Raw genomic sequence first — 13493 nt, 5'->3', positions numbered from 1 at the left:
GTAGATAACATCCACTGTCTTGCCTTCGACAACTTTCCTGGTAACTTCCTCAAAACTATAAGATTGGCCAGGCACAACCTACCACACATAAAGCCATGTTGACGATCCCTATCAGCCACTGTCTATCCAAATACTTATACATCTAGTCCCTTAGAATACCTTACAATAAATTTCCTACCTGATGTCAGGCTCACTGGTCTATAATTTCCTGGCTTATTCTTAGAGCCTTTTTTAAACAATGGAACAACATTAGCTATCTGCCTATCCTCTAGCACCTCACCATGGCTAAGGATGTTTTAAGTATCCATGCTAGGGCCCTTGCAATTTCTGGACTAGCCTCTCAGGGTTTGCGGAAACACTGACAGGCACTAGAGATTTATCTACCCTAATTTGACTCAAAACAGCAAGCACCTCCTCTTCTGTAATCTGTATGAGGTGCATGACCTCACTGCTGCATTGTCTCACTTCAACAGACTTTATGTCCATCTCCAGATTAAATACAGATGCAAAAAATCCATTTAAACTCTTCCCCCATCTCTTTTGACTCCACGCATAGATTACCACTCTGACCTTCTGGAGGACCAGTTTTGTCCTTTGCTATCCTCTTGCTCTTAATATATCTGTAGAAGCCCTTAGGATTCTCCTTCACCTTGTCTGCTAGATCAACCTCATGTCTTCTTTCAGCCCTCCTGATTTCATTCTTAAGTGTTCCCTTGCATTCCTTATACTACTCAAGTATCTCATTTTTTCCTGCCTGCATATACCTGCTGTGCAACTCCTTTTTAACCAGGGCCTCAATATCTCTTGAAAACCAAGGTTTCATAAACATGTTATCCTTGCCTTTTATTCTAACAGGAATGTGCAAACTCTGTGCTCTCAAAATTTAATTTTGTAAGGCATCCCACTTACCAAATATACCTTTGCCAGGTCTTTTCCGATGGCATCAAATTGGCCTTTCTCCAATTCAGAATCTCAACCTGAGTACCTGTCCTATCCTTTTCAATAACTATCTTGAAACTGATAGCATTACGATCTCTAGATAAAAAGTGTCTCCCTACATAAACTTCTGTCATTTGCCCTGTTTCATTCCCTAATAGGAGATCTAGTTGGGGCCTCCATGCACTGACTAAGGAAACTTTCCTGAACACATTTGACAAACTCTTTCCCATCTAGCACTTTTATAGTATGGGAGTCCCAGTCAATATGTGGAAAGTTAAATTTACCCACTATCAAACCTTATGTTTCTCCCAGTAGTCTGCAACCACTCGACAGATATGCTCCTCTGAATCCTGCAGGCTGTTGTGTGTCTATAACATATACCATTAACATGATCATACCTTTTTTATTCTTTAGTTCTACCCATAAATTTTCCCCAGATGAACTCTAGTCTATCCTGACTGAGAACTCCCTTGAAATTTTCCCTGTCCTAGTAATGCCACTACTTCCCCTATAATCCCCCTCGCTCTGTCATGTCTATCAATGGAACCTTTAACACTGAGCTGCCACTCTTGTCCCTCCTGCAACCAACTCTCACTAATGACTACAATGCCATAATTCCACGTGGTGACCCATGTCCTAACCTCATCAGTCTTACCTACAGCAGGGGTTCAAAATCTTTTTTGCACCGCGGACCGGTTTAATATTGACAATATCCTTGTGGACCAGCTGACGGGGGGTGGGGGGGGGGTGGTGGTGTTAATCATGACAGGAATAGGGATAAATCAACTATAAGTCACTTACCAGTGGCTAATACACTCAATTTTGTTTCTAAAAGGGTTTATCTAATGAGTTTAATATTAAACACACAGTGCATATTTTCCTCTCATGAATATAGTGATTAGTGAATTATAAGTCATAAGGGGTTCCTTATGTCCAGTCTATTCCACAATTTAGTTTTTGTTGCATTCATTGCAGAAAACCCTTCTTCGCAGAAGTATGATGTTGGAAATAGAAGCAACGTTTTCAGTGCTTTTGTGGCTATCTCAGGATATTCAGCCTTGACTTTGATCCAGAATGCTGGCAGAGATGGTATGTCAAACATATTTTTCAGCCACCGTCATTTGCAAGCTCGAGGAATTGATCTTCTTCCCGCGTTGACATGGATGATTCACCGGGGACATTCACAAATGGGTCACGGACCCATTCCTTTGCACATCTTGGGTCATTTGCGGTTGGAAAGTAATGCTCAAATTCTGTCGACAGCAAAGATAGGTGTTTGCGCACCAGCTGTGAGCCTCAGTCTCTCCCAAATTCCTAGCTAATGTTGGGAACGTGTCAAATCTGCCCCTGTCCACTCGCCGTCCCCACAGTTTCAGTTTGGCTGTGAAAGCAGACACTATATCTGCCAACTTGAAGACAGTTGTCATTCTCCCCTGAAGTGACAAATCGAGTTAATTGTGCAGGTTGAAGATGTCACACAGATAAGCGAGTTTTGCTATCCACTCCTCGTCACTGAAGTGTGCTGCCAGTGGTGACTTCTTTCTTGAAAGAAATCTCTGTAGGTGTTTTCTTAACTCAGAAACCCTGGCCAGGGCTCTCCCCCTTGATAGCCTGACTTAAGTGTGTAAGAGAAGACGTTTGTGCTGTGCATCCATTTCCTCACAAAGCTGCTCAAACAGACGTGAGTTAAAGGCTTTTGCTTTGATGTAATTGATAACTTCAACAACGTCACTCAATATGCTGTTAAGATCAGGTGACATTTTTCTGCTAGCCAGCATTTCCCTGTGTGTGACACAGTGTGTAGACTGGCATTCAGGAGCAACCTCTTTGACTCGGGGAATGAAACCAGACTCGTTAAACCGTTCCAACAGCTGTGCTTTGATGTCCTCCGCTATGTCATTGATTCTCCTTGAAACTGTGGTGGCTGAAAGAGAAACCTGTGCCATCTTGTTAGCTGCAGCTTCTCCCAACAGTTCACGGCACGTCCTTGGAGCAGGCAGAATCAATTCTTCACCGACAGTGGAAGGCTTCTTAGCCTTAGCAATACGGCTAGCCACTAAGTACGATGCTCTCAGAGCAGCAGCATTTGTGGAGGTGGTGGCTCTCAGCACTTGCTTCTGTCCTGCTTGCTCACGTTTTTTCCACTCAAAAAAACTCAGCGGGTTTGTCTTTAAGTGCAGGGTGCTTGGGCTCAAGGTTCCGAAGCAGTTTTGAGGGCTTCATTGCCTCATTAGACAGCTTGTCTCCACATATCACACACAGGGGGCTTGGAGCATGTGAGTCACCGGTCTCAATAAAGCTATATTTTATGTATGACTTGTCGTATTTTATGTTGAAAGAAGTTTTCTTTTTTTTTTTTGCAGTCTCGGCCTCAGCTGTCTCTGCGTTATCATTATCGTTGGGCCTTTCATGTCCCCTACCATTTCTTCCAAAGAAACTCTCAAGCGACGTTTGTTTTTTACTCATCGAGTAGTTGTAGGTTAATGACCTACTGATGCCCTCGCGTGGGTAATGACCTCGCGTGCATTTAAGTTCAACAGTGGGCGTGACAGGGAATGAGGAAAGGTGCAGTTGATTCATATCATTTCCTCGGGACCTGGTAGCACATGCTTTGCGGCCCAGTGGTTGGGAACCACTGACCTACAGTACTCCTTGCATTGAAGTATATGCAGCTTAGAACATCAGTCCCACCATACTCAACCTTTTGATTCCTGACTTTGTATGTCGGGTTAACAACATCTTTGTCCATAACCACTCCGCTATCTGTTCTTGCACTCTGATTCCCATCCCCCTGCAACTCAAGTTTAACCCCCTCGTGCAGCACTAGCAAACTTGTTTTACAGCAGCAATACAGTGCAATACCTAAAAAAAAAATACTATGTATTACAATAAGTATATAAAATATATAAATAGTGCAAAAGAGAGAGCAAAATAGTGAATTTTGGTTCAGAATTCTGCTTTGATCCATTAGGAAAGGAGGGAGGATTTCATTTTTGTGTGTTCATCGACTTCTGTAACCACAGGTGTTTTTAAAATAATAAAAATAATATGCCAGAGAAACAGAAGAATAGAAATGATTAGAGTCATGCAGCACTACAGCACAAAAAACCCCAGGCCCATTGCCCATTCCAGTCCATACCAAACTGTTATCTGCCTTGTCCCATTGAGCCCCCCCACCACCTGGACCATAACCCTCAATTCCCCTTCTGTCCCTATACTTATCCAACCTTTTAAAAGTTGAAATCAAACATGCATTCCACCACTTCTGCTGGCAGCTCGTTCCACACTCCCGCTTCCCTCTGAGTGAAGAACTTTCCCCTCATGTTCCCCTTAAACGTTTCAGGTTTTTCCCCTTAAGCTGTGACCTCTAGTTCGAGTCTCACCCAACGTCTGTGGCAAAAGCCTGTTGGCATTAACCCTATCTATACCACTCATGATTCTTCTACGCTCCAAGGAACAAAGTCTTAACTATTCAATCTTTCCCTATAACTCAGATCCTCAAATACCACAATATCATCCTGATTGTTGATATCGGTAACAAACAACAATGGACCCAAAACCACTCCCTGCGGCACATCACTAATCACAAATATCCAATTAGAGAGGCAACTATTTACTACTACTCTCTAGCTTCTTCTGCAAAGCTAATGTCAAATCCAATTTACTACTTCACCCTGAATGCCAAGCGACTGAACCTTCTTTACCAGCCTCCCATGCAGGAGGAGATCAGAAAACATAATTTTGCTTACTGTGTCCATTTGGAAAGGCATTATTGTAATTTTGCAGATAAATTGTATTTTATACTTGGTTTTTGTATATGATTACAATCCAGTTTGCTGCCAAAGTGCCGACACAGTCCATTCAGCTGCCGAGCATTATGGACCCCGGTTGCGGCTTAACCCATAGCTCTGTGGCAATGTAAGTGTACTTGTGCTTGTAAAGTACACAGTCTCTTAGCTAAGCATGTATTCAACAGTCCATTTTGATCTGTTTTGTGACTTTGTACAGTTCGATCTCCTTAGGTCACGGAACAGTGAGATCTTGTTTGTATTGTTACAAATTAACCAAATGTGATGCTTGTTTATTTCACATAGTTTAGCAAGAGATTTTTGGAAAGAGAATACGAAGTCAAAAAAAATTAACATAGGGAAAGGAATTTGTTATTGCGATGAGTCTTAAATTTACGAAAGTGTGAATTTTAGTCAAATTTCAAGAACTCTTTGCAGGAGCAACATAATAAATATTTGCCAAAATACCAACAGTGGCATACAATGTGACACAATAATGTGATAATTTTATTATGAAAAAAAACCAAACTGATCAGCACAATAATATGCATTCTGCAAAAAAAAATTAAAAATAAGTAAATTACTTTGTGGTCAAATCTCTAAGATAAGTTTTAGCTAGAGTTGGGAGTTCAAATCTTGACGTAGAACAGAGCTGTTATTAAATTTCTCCCCTAAAAAATTATTTTATTTTAAACTTTATTGAGAAGTAACTTTCACTTCCTGGACCTGGAAGTCTTTCTCAATCTGTAGGTTTCAACTACAGTGTCTTCAAAAAGCTCTTGGCTACTGTCCAGACAATTTCATGATTATCTATCTAAATTCCTTGCACTGTTAACTCCTGTAGTAGCCTTCCTGTTTCTTATTTACACATTGTTCTTTGAACACATCTTTCAAAAGCAACACTCAATTCCATCTCCTTCTCAGTTGTTTCAAAATTGTTGCACTACTTCGCTTTCATTCAGAATGGATGAGCAGAAATTCATTAAATATTAGCATTGTACTGTATTCGCCTTTGCCACAAGCTCCATTTTCTACACAAAATCTTCACCTCTCATCCTGGTAATTGTTGGAGGTTGAATGAGACTGTAATGGTGTCTGATTTACTCTAAGGTCAGCCTCCAACTTTAGGTCACATATAAATCTTTAAAAATTTTTTAACTTGTTTTGCTTATATTAATAGATTTTAGACCTGAACAAAGGCACTATCAATGGAAAAAAAATCATAGAAGTTTTATAAACTAAGCAAAAATTACTAAGTAGGTTAAGCAATTGGGTAAATAATTGGCATATTAACGACCTTGATATTAACCACCTCAAAGGAAGAATACAAAAGCAGATAATTGTATACTCGGAGAGAGATTATAGAATCTTTATGCATGAAGGTGTCTGGGTGTGCCCATACATGATGCACAGAAAGTTGTTGTGCAAGTACAAGTAATTGGGAATGCAAATGGAAAGTTGGTCTTTATTTCAGTGAGATAGAGTATTAAAGCAGGCAAGTGTTTCTCCAAAATGGATAAAGAATTGGTAAGATTGCATTAGGAGTACAGCCTACAGTGTAGATGGGTATACTAGTGTAGAAGGTGCTCACAAAAGGTTCACAAGGTTCTTTCTGGGATGAAGGAGTTGTCTTCTGTGAAAACTTTAAGTTAATTTGACCTATAGTTACTCTAGTTTAGAAGAATAGAAAGTGCTCTTAATGAAATATAAGATTCTGTTAAGGAATTGATAAGGTAAATGTTGTGAGTTTTACCCTATCAAGAGGCACAATTTCAGAATAAGTGGTCACCCATCTAAGAGTGAGATGAGGTTGGCTGTGAATCTTTGGAATTCTCTACCCTAGATGAATGTGGAGTTTGAATTTTAAGACCAAGGCAAAGATTTCTTTTTGCAAGGTTGAAGATGATCTGGATCAGACATGGAGCAAGTGCCAACATCAGGTTAGCAATGATCTTATTGAATAGTATCAAAGTTCACTTCAAAGCTGCTCTTCCAGGTGCAAGTATTTTCACATATGCTTGTAGCTCAGAAGAGTCCAGTCAGTCCACTATTGCCATGCTGGCTCCCAGCAGAACAATCCCAGAGCAGTCCCTTTTGCCTTCTTCCTGCAATCCATTCTGTCTCACATATTCATCATCTTTTAGTGATTCTTTTTAACACCTCCTTACACTAAAGGGTAAATTCTAGTTGCAATTAATTTTCAACCTCATCTTTGGGATATGAGAGGAAATTAGATCATCAAATAGAAACCCAGATGGTCATGAGGAAAATGTGCAAATGGTTCACAGACAATATAGGAGGTCAAAATCAAATTCAGTCTAGGGTTGTGAAAGAGTAGCACCAACTGTTGCATTGTTACTTATAGTAGTTGTGCAACCAATGACTCAGGTAAATTCATCTGTCATTTTCAGAAAGATCACTTGGGGGATTAGAGTATTAGCTACCTGCCCTTTGTTGTCTTTGAGAAAATGTTGGTGATCCTTACATTGCTGCAATTTTCCTGATGAATGCTTTCTTGTTATAAAATTTTGTTAGGAATTCCAGGATTTTGACTAGCAATAATAAAGGAATAAAGATTTTGTGTCTGTGGGAATTTATGCTTGGGGATTACCAAGATGAGTGGTGAAGATAATGTGTGGGAAATAGAGCTTGTGGCAAAGAGCAAATATTTAACAAATTCAATTTCTACTCATTCATTGTGAATGAAAGGCGAGTTTATGTTTGCGGAACCTGGACTCTGGTTGTTCTGGGACATCATGTTACAGATGTTCTTGGAGTAAACTGCAACAGGCAATAAATGCTCTAAATTCTTACAAATGCTGCAATTTGTAAAGTGTGATATCCATTTAAAAACAAGAAAACACTACTAGGTTATTAGAGATCATGAAACTTTTGATTTAATTAATACCAAAGAGAAATTAGCCAGATTTCTTTAACTGGCAGTCATCAGCTTGGTGATGATGGTAATGACTATATAACCTATTGGAGCGTCTTGTCGCCCCAAAGCAGGTAAGGACTTTGGAACTTTAGCATATTAAGTTTACAAATACTATACCTGTACATATATATATACACACACACACAGCCACTAGAAATGCGAAGAGTGGAATTCCAGATTTTTTTTAAAAAAGGAGCCAGACCAAAATCATCCAATATCCATTCTACATATAAAACGTTTTCAGAACAGGTTGGTCAAAATAGTGTATGATACCAATAGTATTCTCGCTGCGCACAGAAAGGATTTTTCGGGGGACGAGGGGCTCCAGTGCTGGGAGGATTTTGACGCAGATGCGAGATGACGTTTAAGTAGATCCGCGCTAGGAGGCGTTTGTATCAAAACAGCGGCGTTCCGGCGCATACATTCTGGTACAGTAACTGTTGGGGCACGCACGGCAGGAAGACGGCAGCAACCTTTTCTAATGTACGGTAGGAATTTGCTTAACCGAATTCTGGTAGCCTTTTCGATTGCTTTAACAATTACTGATGTCTGTCAGAACTTGGCAAATAGTGCAGGTGCATTAAAGGATAACATAGATAAATGTAAGAAGAAGAGAATAAGGTTGAGTTAGATAAGATCAGCTGGAAGCTCCTTGATTAGAACTCAAATATTTGATTTTGAATGGCCATCTTAGTGTTATATACTCTTGGTAAAATCAATAGCCCTCTACATAATGCTGGGCAATGATTAAAAAAATGCTGACTGGAGGTCAGTGGCAGGCCTCATTTTCCTTTTGAGTAGTGTCCGTTCACTTGTCTGAGCTTCGCTGTAATGTCATAGCAAACCCGGAATCAACGCGGACGGCAATTAGTCATTTCAATAGCAAAAGCATACTTCCTAAACATTGGAGATAAATGACATGCAATATAAACCCCAGGCTAGTTTCACATTTGTCAAAATATTTCCTTATTGTATACCATTGTGGATCGTACTGCGGGGAGAGCGCAGTTGGAGTTTTACACCCTGGGGATTGCAAGCGAGTGTAATGTGCAGATTAAGAATAAGGGAGTCTACAAAAAATGTCTGAAGACCGAACTTCCTTGAATTTATTGCAGTGGGCATTGTAGCAATTTGAACAGGCAGTCAGGGTTTTGTTTCCCGCAATAATTGAACACCTGGAAATATGAATGGCTTTATGATTTATTAAAACCTAGTAAATCAGAAAATTGCGTCTTTCCTATTGTTAAAACCTAAATAAATATTGATTTTGTAGGAAAGAATGAGAATTCCTTTGGCAATCAGTTCTCTCAGGGGATGTCTTTAACAGAGAAAACCTTAATGCACTGATTGTAAAGAATTTTCAATAAAATCATGACTTTTAAAATGTAATTTGTTATACAATTTGAAAGCTTTAACTTATGCAATTGGTTTGTATTCGGCAAGCTAAATAGCAAAAATTGCTGTTTCAATAAGGAAGTTGAGTCTGTTCTGAGCTAAAATTTGCACACTCATGCATTAGAAGTACTGTACTATGTCAAAGAACCGCCCTGTTGTGTGAACTGTAGTAAATAAAACACTTCCTGCCCACTTCAAGAAAAAGACAACTGCAGAAGACTATTGTTTCAAGCTCCCAATGTACAGATTCATAGAAAATGTACAGCATAGAAACCAGCTACTCAGTCCATGGCATTGTGGTGTTTTATGTTCTTTTTGAGCTTCCTCCCTCCCTTCCCTCCCCCATTTACCCAATTAAAGGTGCGAAGACATATGAAGTGGATATACACTTTTAGCAACAAATAGCTTAACTGTCACCCACAGAGTGTATTTCTCACAGTGAAGGTAGTGTAATATTGGCTTTTAATTAAAATCCATAGACTCTTAATTCATTGTGATTTGTGATTTTTTTAGTAAGTGCAAGAATACAATCTTGAAATGGAATTGTGAACACCAGCAAAAATCTGCCATATCTATTACAGCTAAAATGTATCTGAATGAAGACCAAAGAGTTTTAACAGAATTAATTGAAAATACAGTGCTTGGGGATATTTGCTTTTTATACTAATATCTGTGTAACAGAATAGTGCACGGTACCCAGGATACTGCTGCTTTAAGCATACATTTTAATAAGGTACTTTTTGGAAAATACTCCTTCAGAATTTGAATCATTAAGGGCATTATACATTTATCTGCAGACTAATATAATTTGCAACTTCATGGGAAAGGGTGTGAGATTGAGGTTTACAAAAAGAGGGGCAAGCAAAGGCGTGGCTTCTCCAGTAATGTTCTAAACAAAAACTGGAGCCTTTTGCTGGAAATCTGAAGTAAAAAGTGGAAATGATGTCTGTCAGTGGCTTTTATTAGAACTCTAGTGGTGCAACTTGCATTCTGTAACATTTATAGCATTAGTAAGAAGGCCCCTGAACTGATTGACGCAAGCTTTATCAAAAGAAATGACGTGGAGCAACATTGAGGGAGTTGACCAAAAGTGTGGGTAGAATTTTAAGGAAAAGAAGTGAGCCAGGTATGTTGCAGAAGAGGATCCAAGAACAAAGGACTTTGACAACTAAAAGTATGATTTACAATAGTGGAGTACAGTGCTCCATTTAGAGATATACAACAGATCAGAGTTGGAGGAAAGCAGATATATTGGAGGTATGCGATTGAAGAAGATTACAGAGATGTTGGGAGTTAAGACAGTGGAGAACTTTGAAAACATGAATGAAGATTTTGAATCAGTAGAATTGCTTAACATAGAACCATATAGATCAACAAACAGAAGGATGATGAATGATGTAGGGGCAAGGGTAGAAGAGTTTTATTTGATATCAAGTTTAGCAAGAGCAGAACAAAGTATTGCTGCAGTAATACCGCAAAGCCTAGAGAAAATGCAGCTAAGAGTCACAATTGCTGCAGCAAATCAGTGGAGGCAGGGTGGAGACTGATGAAGATGGATATTGCCAATTTTAGTCTGGTAGTAGTATAGGTAGTAAACTCAACTTTGGTTCAAATATGACACCATTATTGCAAATAGTGTGATTCGCTACAAGATACTTGCCAGTGGCTAAGGGATGGAGTTTCTGACAAAGCATAAAGATGAACATTTCAGTCATTATGATAGTTAGAGTTAATTTCCGTTCATCTAATACAGAATGTTGCACTGTGTCTGCATCTAAAATAGTGAAGGGATCAAGAACTATGTAGATAGCCAAATTGACATCGTTTTTTTCTATGATCCTAAAGCCAATTTGGAGATGAGAAATAGAATGGGCAAATAATGGCAAAGTAAATTTTGATCTGAATTGAGTTTAGAAAGTTTTATGTACTCTGAGCCATGATGTTTCTACATTCAGTAGATATAGTTTTAATTCCATTTCTTTGTTTTCAGGGTTAGCCGTAGTCTCTGCTGCTTTTCAAGACACGGCCTATTAAAGGTATGATTCAGCATTTTTGAAGTTCAACACTTATCTTCTTAAAAATCAGTGATTTTCTTTTTCTCCTGTTATCTACTGGATATTCCTCAAGAAATTCAATTGTTGCAGTGATGTATTATCAGCTATAAGTCAATTTAAATAATTTTTATGCTTAAAAGTGCACAGGAAGACAAGCAGCATCTGTAAAGTGAATGAAGGAAAGTTACTGGCATAGAACTATGCAGGCTGTGCTTGCTACTGACATTTATGGACTCTCTGGAGCCACCACTATTTACTTACTGATTATTACTATTCTAATTGAAAGGTAGTGAGGCCATTTTAGTGGCAGGACTTTGGGCAGTGCTATAGTTGGCAGTTGAAGGTGAAATGTGGGATCGAGAGGGCCAGTGATCAAAACAAATATTGCTGCAAAATTTGTGACAGCAACTAAGCTAGGTTCTGTGGGTTTTGCTTACTCTCAAAGCTGTTACAGGCATTGACTATAATTGTCACAATTATTAAATATAATCAATTGTTGCCTATATCAACATTAATTATTTAAATGTATCGATTTAAATCACTCAACACTTTTAAGTGCTGAAAAACATTAAAGCCAACTCGACTATTTTTAAAAAAAGTAAATCAAACTCTTCCAATATAGTTCCTGGAGAATTTGTGCTCCGCCGCTGCATTCCTTAGTAATGAAATGTCAAGAGGAACTTACTAACCACTTTAGGCTATCCATGTTTGGACATAAATTCCATATCTCCTGGTACTTATGGAGTAAATGCAACACTTTAGCGTGGAATGGCTGTCATTTTCCAGCAAAATCCCACCCAGTATAACAGACTTTCCATCTGAACTGACAATTCATTCGGAAGAGGAAGGGGCAATAAAAAAAAACTACCAGTTGCTTATAAGCAAAGTGCTAAGTAAAATTCCAGTAACTAATACAGCGAATTCCCAGTTCATTGGGCCATCAGTTAATCAGGGCAGCTAATCTAGAAAATAGCTAGAATTCCCTTCGTTTATTTGGGATACAATGCCACTTAATTAGGACAGAAGACTGTTGCCAAACAGTTTATAAATTGCATGAGTCATGTGCAATTTGTGTGGCCATGAGACACCACGCCGTCCTTAGAGTGAACAGTGTTTAAATAGCATTTGTCAGTTGCACGTGCTTGTGTTCAAAAAGCAGTGATTTTTGTCACTGATAATTGGCAAGAAGTAAGCAGTTTGACAATTCAGAACTGTTTTGCTCACTGCAGTTTCAAGTATTCATGCTTGGAAATGCCAGAAATGGCTAGGAGTGAAAATGAAGCAATTTCACTACTTCAACTAGTTAGGAGTTATGAAGAATTTGAAGGTAATGACAATCATCTTGAATGGTACAATGAAAATGAAGAGTTGAAGGATGCAATCATCAGAAGCATTGTATATAGACAGTTCATTATCTGTACGAGGTACCTGCACAGATTTTACTCATTTACAACCAATCAAAAGAACATGGCAGCATACACTGGATGAATTCCTCTCTCGATAACTATTGGGAACTAACACACAGTGTTATAGCACTGTAGAAGTAATGGTGGTGTTCTAATTTGTTCTGAATTTCATTTAATACATAATTTGTTTTTATATCTTTTTAACCATTTCCATGAAACTTTGGCTGATTGGGGCAGCTGCTTCATTGGGCCAAAACGTGCTGGTCCAATGTGTCCCAATTAACTGGAATCCACTGTACTTGCAATTAGGTTTTGTAGGAATGAAGGAATATGATAAAATTGCAGATAAAACTGGACCTTATTTTTACAATATGTATGCTACATATTTTATAATATGTACGTATGTTATATATTTAATTGCTTTTGAATTGACATTAATGGCGTTACTGCTGAAATATAATTTTAAACTCCAAGTCTAGAATAAAACTGATGTATTTGTAATGTACAATAAATTCAGTGTCATGTCTATCCTTCCCTTTTGGTACACCAAACAAAAATCAGTTTTCACACATGAATGACTTTCTATTTCAAGACCACAAGCATTCTGTTTACTAGGAGGTAGTATTGAAGTTGTAATGTTTCTGGGAATTCAGTGCATTTTGAGGGAATAGTGGCTTTGATTAAATCTGTTTTATCCATATAAAGAGCTAAGCAGAATGCCAAAATAATATACTGTAGTTGCTGGAAAATCTGGATTAAACCTGTAAATGTTCAACAGGGTAAGTAATATCTGCGTATGGTACAGGAAAGAGAAGAAGGAAGTTAATATTTCAGTCAATTACCTTTCGTCATAAGTAGGAAAGTTAGAAATGACATGAGCTTTATGTTGCACAGAATGAAATGTAACGTGATAAGACTGCAATGGTTGGAGTACGGAGGAGGAAATGAAACGGCAATGTCTGTGATACCGTGG

General features: G+C 38.5%; 1 protein-coding gene across 7 annotated transcripts in view; it reads left to right on the top strand.

The window, feature by feature from the left end:
* Nucleotides 1-13493, top strand: part of agtpbp1 (ATP/GTP binding carboxypeptidase 1) — a 267274-nt gene that overhangs the window by 2205 nt on the left and 251576 nt on the right. For 4 of the 7 annotated variants that reach the window (XM_072281604.1, XM_072281605.1, XM_072281600.1 and 1 more), the window contains exons 1-2: nucleotides 8072-8148; nucleotides 11051-11096. The gene's annotated coding sequence lies outside the window, so the exon portion shown is untranslated. Of the gene's footprint in view, nucleotides 1-8071; nucleotides 8154-11050; nucleotides 11097-13493 lie in introns of those variants that run through there. The other 3 variants (XM_072281601.1, XM_072281603.1, XM_072281602.1) reach the window with 2 other exon arrangements.

This window comes from Mobula birostris, chromosome 17 (genome assembly GCF_030028105.1).
Source record: "Mobula birostris isolate sMobBir1 chromosome 17, sMobBir1.hap1, whole genome shotgun sequence".
Classification (NCBI taxonomy): Eukaryota; Metazoa; Chordata; class Chondrichthyes; order Myliobatiformes; family Myliobatidae; genus Mobula; species Mobula birostris.
The sequence above is the reverse complement of the archived record's forward strand: the minus strand, read 5'-3'. Positions and strand labels throughout refer to the sequence as shown.